Raw genomic sequence first — 8,161 nt, 5'->3', positions numbered from 1 at the left:
CGGAGTTGTCTACGCCTATAAGTTTCGTAGCTCTATCTAACTAGTTACCGCTAGACGCTAAGGTGCTCGGACTTAATACGATTAGGATTTATAGAGATACCGTTACGAATAAGTCGACTCGAGCCTTGCCTTTAATAGAATCTAATCCGTATATATTTACTATATACCGCTATATAAGTCAGGTTACGGGAAAGCCTACTCTCGTAACTAGGGTTACCGGTATAAGTAAAACTCGCCGCCCTTAGCTCTACGACCGTAACGGTAGTTATACCGATACTCGAGTAGGATCCGTAGGGCCTATAATAATACCTAACCGTAGTTATAAGGATTATACGCGAGTATTTACCGAAGATAGGCTTAGGCCTAGGGCGTACTAGCTAACTAAGTAACGTGTTTCGTAAACGGTAAAGGCTAAAGATAAGGAGGCTATACGGTAGATAGAGTAAGATCTAGAGGATAACTAGGCTTTTATAAGGGTATAGAGTTTAACGAGTAAGTAGCCGTATAAGACGGTAGACGTACGAGTAAATATAGACGCTTAGAGGACTAAGACGACTTTTAAGAGGGGGAGTACTATTACGGGCTACCCGCGACCCTTTACTACCGAAGCGTCGGCCCGGCTATTCCGCGGACCTTCCGTATCGGGTTAGCGCGGCTTAGTATAACTATATAACTTCGCCGCGCCTCGCGCTCCTCTTTCGTAGCTTTATAGAACAATAACTATCTCTCTCGGACCCTATAGTACGCGCGCCCTTATACTTAAGCTCCTTACTATAGTCCGTCTCTTATATTCTATATCTCTTAATCTTATACTCTTTCTATCTTAGAAAGTTCGGTTACTAACCGCTATCTACTACGCTTAGGTAGCGGTCGTACTATTTCCCTATTACTATAGGTCGGTAGTAAGGGAGCTAAGGTTCGGGTTAGCGTTCGCGTTATTTCGTAGACGTAGAGGGCGGTAGTCGCCGTCGTAACTATATATTAGGTATTTAGGGTTTATTAATACGTACGAGCCTATACGGTAGCGGTAGTACTTACCCTACTTCTTAAGGTCCTTACGCTACTTACGGTTTAATAAAGGTAGGTTCTATAAGTAAACCGATAGGTCCTCCTTCTTCTTTATACCTACGTATTATAGTAGTCGCTAGACGATTATAGCGGTCGTACTAGTAGCTATAGCGCCTACGGTAATACTACCGCCCTATACGCCGTTATTATTCGAATTAGGGTTACTACGTAGACGCTCCTTCTATAGATATAGTGGGTCGGTCTCGTAGAAGCTCTTATCTAATACCGTATATTCCTTAATAACATCCTATATATTATATAGGTAAATCCTAGCTTCCTACTAAGGTCGCCTCCTAACTATATATATCTTAGTAAAAATGGCGACGACGACGGCAGTAGACGACCGAGAGCAAGGGGGAGACGAGTAGAGGACGCTCTATAAGAAGGCGGAAGAGATAGTAGCGGTAGAAGAAGGGAGGTTTCCGGAGAGAGCACTAAAAGGAGTAATAAGCGAACTACTCGGGGGACTAAAGGCGCTTAAACGACAAACAAGCACTACGATTAACATAGCAATTGAGGTAGCAACACGAAACGCAAGAAATAACCCTTAAAGAGACCCGAGACAGACCTAGGGCCTAACGACCTAGGTAACAATCGCGAGCCAACCTACCCCCCCTTAAAGTATAGTACTACGAGTCTATATTACGGACTAGAAAGAGAAGGAAGAGATAGGAAAGATGACCGGGAGGGAGATAGTCGAGAAGATCGGAGTAAAGGGAATAGTAGGGGCAAGGGCAGACAACAAAGGGGTCAAGCTATTTATAGTATATATATAGGACAAGAAGGCCCTCGAAATAAACAAGGAGTAGACACTAAAGATCGGGAGCATAGCGAAAGTCTCCTATTAACAGTATATAGTAATTGCGTATAGGGTCCTACGAACCTTTAATATATAAAGGGATATACTAAACCTCTAGAGGCAAAACTAGGTAATAGTACTAGGACTATAGATTATAAAGACAGCGTGGGTCAAGAAGAAGATAGAGGAGGGCAAGAGGGCCTCCTCGCTAATCTTATAGGTTATAACACTAGAGCAAGCAAACAAGGTCTTAGACTAAGGGTTGTACTAGGACTTTAAGAGGCTAGATATAGAAATCTATTAGAGCAACTATAGAATCCTTCAATGTTTTAACTATCAATAGTACGGACATATTGCCCTAAAGTATAGCAAAGCTATACTAGTCTACTTACACTATACTAGTGATCACGCGACCTAAGAGTGCCAAAAACGGAAGGAGGACATAAGATACGTAGTATATAGGAGAAAACACCCGGCATAGTCAAACTAATGCCTAGTTAGACTATTAGCCTAGTAGAGAGCGCGGGAAGCAAGGGTAATAACACTAACTAGGTTCCTAGTAGGTGAACAGAAACAACTAGAGAGAACTACCCACCCGAATAAGAGACCCCGGCTATAAGAGGAGCTACAAATAGTGCTAGTAATAGGGAGACTAACGTTCTTATACAAGGCAGCGTAGAGCAATAGACAAATGAGAATCAACCAAATGATAGGGAGCTAACCCTAAAGGGAAGAATAGGAGGAGGGACGGGAAAACTAATAGCAAGACTAATAGTAAGACTAAACGGACCTAGACATAAACATGTCCTAATGCCTTATACTAATAGACTATTAATCATTCAGTATAATGTGAACAGAAGCAAAGACAAGGTCTAAAGGAGCTTTCTACAAGCCTTAGACCCGGAGGAACACTACATTATAGCAATATAGGAACTATAGATCAACCTATACTCTAGGATTCTATTAACTATACGAGACCCGAGATACCACGTAGTAATAAACAGAACCGAGGGAGTCCTACGAACTTGTATCTATATCAGTAAGAAGGTACTAGTAGAGGACTAGTAGGCCTAGCCGAGAACCGATAGGGATATCACTATAGTGTAGCTCAAAACAACTTAAGGCTAAGTCCTAATCTATAGCGTATACAACCCACCTCTAGAGTCTAGAAGCAGCACACAACTATACACGCTAGGAAGGCTCCCGGAAGTAATAGACTAACAAAACCACAACATCGTAATAGGAGATTTCAACCTCTATTACCTAAAGTAGGGATCGGACTTCACCCTAGCACACCACTTCTTAGTAGGGAGGCTTATTAGTTAGATAGAAACAGCCTAAATGGACTTGATCACGCCAAAGGGAACAGAAACTTGGGCTAGAAACAATAGTTCTAGCACGCTAGACCTATACTTTATGTCCTACGCCTTAATACGACGGGTAGAAAGCTATATAGTTAATGACTAACTAGAGTCCTTATTAGACTACTATCTAATCCAAACCGACATCTAACTTATAGTTAAGGAGGAGAGGGAACCTAAGAGGAGGCTCTACTAGAAGCAGGCCGAGTAGACACTAGTATAGTAGCGGCTAGAAGGCGAACTAGAACAGGTGAACATTAACAATATATATATAACGGAGGGGATTGACTAAGTAGTAGAGTAGCTAATAGAAGCTATATAAAGGGCAGCCCAGGCCTATATACCTAAGAAGAGATAGTCGCTATACTAGAAGCTATACTAGACACTAGAGTATATAGCCAAAGTTAAGGAGGTAAGGAGAGCAAGAAGGAGATAGGAGTAACGGCGTACCTAAGCAAACTAGGAAGCCTATAACAACGCGTATAAAGCAAAGAAGGCGTAGATTAGAAGAGACAAGACGTAGGAGTAGAGGTCAACTATAGGGATGATTATAGAACACCCGGAACAAATCTAGAGACTAGTAGAATGGGCTAGGAAACTAGACGAGGAACGAAACTCCCCGCCCTAGTTTCCCTTAATATAGGACTAAGACGGGGAAACGTAAACCACTCCGATAGGGAAAGCGAAAGCATTCGTAGACCACTTCTTCGGGACTTAGGTAGAGGCAGACCTAAGTAACATCCTAGGAATACGCATTCCTCCGCTAAGGGAGGCTAAGTAGTAAGTGTCTACTATAGAGATCGGAAACATTATTAAGAAACTGAAGGGCAACAAAGCCCTAGGCCTAGACAAGATCCCTAACTGTTACCTAAAAGCTAGTAGCAGCCTCATTACTCTAGTACTTACGCCAATCTTTACCTAGTATATAAAGTAGGGGTATTGCCTAAAGGCTTTTAGGCAATTACTAACTTACGTCCTAAGGAAACCCTAAAAGGAAGACTATACTAAGTTGAAGTCATATAGACTAATTGCGTTACTAAACACACTAGGGAAGCTCCTAGAGAAGGTCGTGGCTATAAGGCTCACCGGAATAGTAGAAGAACACAACCTCCTCCCGGTAACGTAAATAGGGGGGAGACAAAAGAGATCTACCCTTATAGTAGTCGAACTGATTATAGAGCAAATTAGACATATCTAGTACTATAGCAACAACAAGGTAGCCTCACTACTTTCACTAGACATATTAGGGGCTTTCGATAACGTGTCCTACGTAAGGCTCCTATACATCCTTAGAATAAAAAGTATCCTAGCCTAGATAGTACACTTTATATAGTCATTCCTTAAGGACAGAACAACCTAGATCCTTCTAGGGTCCTTTAAAGCCCCGTAGACCCTAATTGCGAACACGGGCATCCTATAGGGCTCTATACTCTCCCTAATTCTGTTCCTCCTCTTTATAGCCGACCTGACCCTACTCCTAGAAACAGTAAACACCTTAGTATCGGGGTTCGTAGATAACATAAATATCCTAGCGTGGTCGGGGTCTATAGAGGAAAACTACGCACTCCTAGAGGAGAGACATAGACAATACGAAAAGTGGGCAAGAGAGTATAGGGCAAAATTCGTACCGGACAAGTACTAACTTATCTATTTTAGTAAGGCAAAGACAAAACATAACTTAGTAGTACTAGTAAAAATCTAGGGGTTCGAGACCTATCCTATAAGGGAACTTAGAGTCCTTAGGATATAGCTAGACCCGAAACTTAGCTAGGGACCACAAGTAAAGAAGGCGTAAACGAGAGCGGACACTAATAGACAATTAATCGAGAGACTCACTACGTTAACCTAGGGGGCGACCTTCACAAAGGCCTAGACTATGTACAAGGCTATTGTCAAGCCCGTAATGCTATATAGAGCAGTAATTTAGGCAGCGGAAAAACACATCCCGAAGAGAATTAAGGACCCCCTTAACAGAGCGTAGGCAGCCTACCTAAAGAGAGTACTAGGGGTATATAAGTCAACCCCTTATAGGATAATAGAAATGGAATCAGGTATAGCCCCTATTAGGGAGTACCTCTAGGGCATAAGGTGTTAATACGTAGAGAAGACATTAGCATACCTAGCCTAGGGAACTATCTAAGCAGCTACTTAAAGGATAAGAACCTAGTAGGAGAGGAGAAGAAGACCTAACCGGCCACACATAATCCTATAGAAGGAAGCAGACCTAAAAACATCATAGGAAATCCTAGTAGCCCTTGAACAGAGAGAAGCTCTAAGGGAGCAAGCTAACATAGGGGACAAAGGGAAAAAGAAGCAAAGCCAAGTAGAAAGAATCGTAGGTCACCTATAGGAAACGCGTTAGAACCAAAAACCGGTAAGGCTAGGAGCCCTACTAGCGGCTAGGACCTTCGGGAGGTATAACTACCTTATCTATAAAGACCTAAAGAGGGCGGAAGCAAGCATAGCTATCCAGATTCGCTCTAAGTACATTAGGCTAAGAGTATACTTACACTAAAGAAGAGTCCTAGGATACGATTCCAAACGTTGCCCCTATAGCTACCTATCCTAAAACCCGGAGCACATAGTGCTGAACTGTACTAAGTAGGTAAAAGGGAGAAGCTAGTAGAGGGCGAAGGCAAGAGACAGGCAATACTAGGCCATTATCTAGGACAGACAAGATATAAGGAGAGTGACAAGATAGATCCTTAACGAGGACTACCTAGAGCAATTCTCCCTAGCAGTAGAAACGGAAAGGTGGATAGAGAGGAGGGAGAGAGAGAGAAGAGCCGGGGAAATAGAAGGGAGAAAGGGAATCGAGAGGAGGACATCACTAGGGTTACGGGCAAGGTAGTTATAGGGTAATAACTATGACACTAGCGTACCCTGAAGGAAGGAGAACGAAAGGACAAGATAGGAAAGAACGAGGAGGGTAAAGACGAGGAGGTTTTTATCCGTTAATCGGGTTTCCTACCTACACAAATAGACCTAAATAGCGAGAGACCTACATAGGCTATAGGGCACTAAAACAGGCGAATGAATAATCTATCTATCTATCTATATATTATATAACGGCCGCTTTCTAGAGATAGGCTACGGTAACGTAAAGGGCATTAAAACCTAGGGCGTAGTATATACTAGTAGCGACGGCTAATACTATCTATATAGCCCGAGAGGACGGATGCGTATGTCGGTCAATAGAGAGCACTAAAGGGCTTAGGCCTATAGAGGTAGATATTAGCTTAAGGAGCAAATAGGGAGGGAGGGCGTAGAGGGAAGCTTTTGCTCCGGGCTAACCTCTCGAAACGAGGCTATACGGTAGTACTAGATAAGTAGGAAAGCGCGGTTAAGACTTGTTACCTTATCTCGTAGCTAGCTTACTAAATACAATTCCTTCCTTATTACGGTAATAGCCTATAGGGTACTAAGGACCTTTAGGGTAGAGAACGACCTCGCTCTACTCTAGATATAGAACTAGAACACCTTACCGGGAGTACGCTTTACTAAAGTAGCGTAGCTAAATAAGAACGTCGAAGCTACTAAGACGTACTCCTCTCTAATCGTCTAGATAGCTACCGCGGAACAAGCGAACTAGGTCCTAGAAGGAGGACTATTCTAGTAATACGAACGCCTCGATACGGAGATATATAAGAGTAGCTATATAGTGCTCTAATGCTTTAACTACTAATAATACGGCTATATCGCGCTAAAGTATACCGAGAAGACTCCTAAGTACCTATACTACGTAGGACCGTATTAGGGGAAATAATGCCTAGGGGAGGAATCGAGGTACGCGTACTACGGCCGTAAACACCCGGTATACTCGAACTAATACCCTATAAGGATAGTAGCGTAAGAAAAGGCCCGCTAGGCTAGGGTAATAACTCCGGCGAGGTACTCTATACTAACGCTCGGTAATTCCTAGTATAGAGGATTCGAGGCCGTAAAGAGGAAAAGGATAGACAAAGCGACACAAAATATATAGTAGAGTACTTACCTACCGCCGGGACGCCTAAGGGGGCTATAGAGGGCGGTAGATAAAGCTAGATAGATACGAATCTTTAGGTACCCCCTAACGACCGAACGCTAACTAATCTAATAGGATAGCGCGACAAACGAAGGAGCTATATAGCTAACGAGCACCCTAATAGACCTTATCCTAGCTAGTCCGTAATACTAATATAAGCTAACCTTACTATTATATAGTATAACGTTAACAAAAGCAAGGATAAGGTTTAACTCTACTTCCTCTAGGAACTCGACGACTAAAGGCATTATATCGTAGCGATATAAGAGCTATAGCTAAACCTATATACTCGAAGAATATATAGGTTAAGAAAGCCTAGAGTCGAGTATAAGTTAACGAAGCCTCGATAAAGAGACTTACGGCATCTATATAGGGAGCAATATTCGATAAGGCAAGAGTAATATATAAGGCGATCGTTAGACTAGCTATACTATACGGGGTACAGATTTAGGGAACAGGAGGCGTAGGTAAGCCGATCCCGAAACGGATAGAGCAACCCCTAAACAGGACATAGGTAGGCAACCTACGTAGCGTACTAGGCGTATATAAGACAACGTTAATAAGCATAGTAGAAATGGAGATAGGAACACTACTAATCGGCTAGTACATCCGGGGAATAAGAATTCAATACGCGGCAAGGACGACAGGTTACCTAGTACAAACTACGATCTAGGAGGTAAAGAATAAGATAGAAAGCTACTACCGGAGAGGGGCCGGATATAGGACAAGCTAAAAAGAGGATGACCTTACTACCTTTACGGCTATATAGACAAGTACCGAATGGCTAGTACGAAAAGAGGAGGAGCGTAGGACTCGCTAGGCCGGCGGGAGCAAGGCTAAGACCTAAAGCCTAGCGGAATAGATAGTAAGCTACCTATAGGAGTAGGACTAGAAAAAGAAGCCCCCTAA

Source organism: Fulvia fulva, chromosome 1 (genome assembly GCF_020509005.1).
Source record: "Fulvia fulva chromosome 1, complete sequence".
NCBI classification, from domain to species: domain Eukaryota; kingdom Fungi; phylum Ascomycota; class Dothideomycetes; order Mycosphaerellales; family Mycosphaerellaceae; genus Fulvia; species Fulvia fulva.
Note: the sequence above shows the minus strand (reverse complement) of the source record.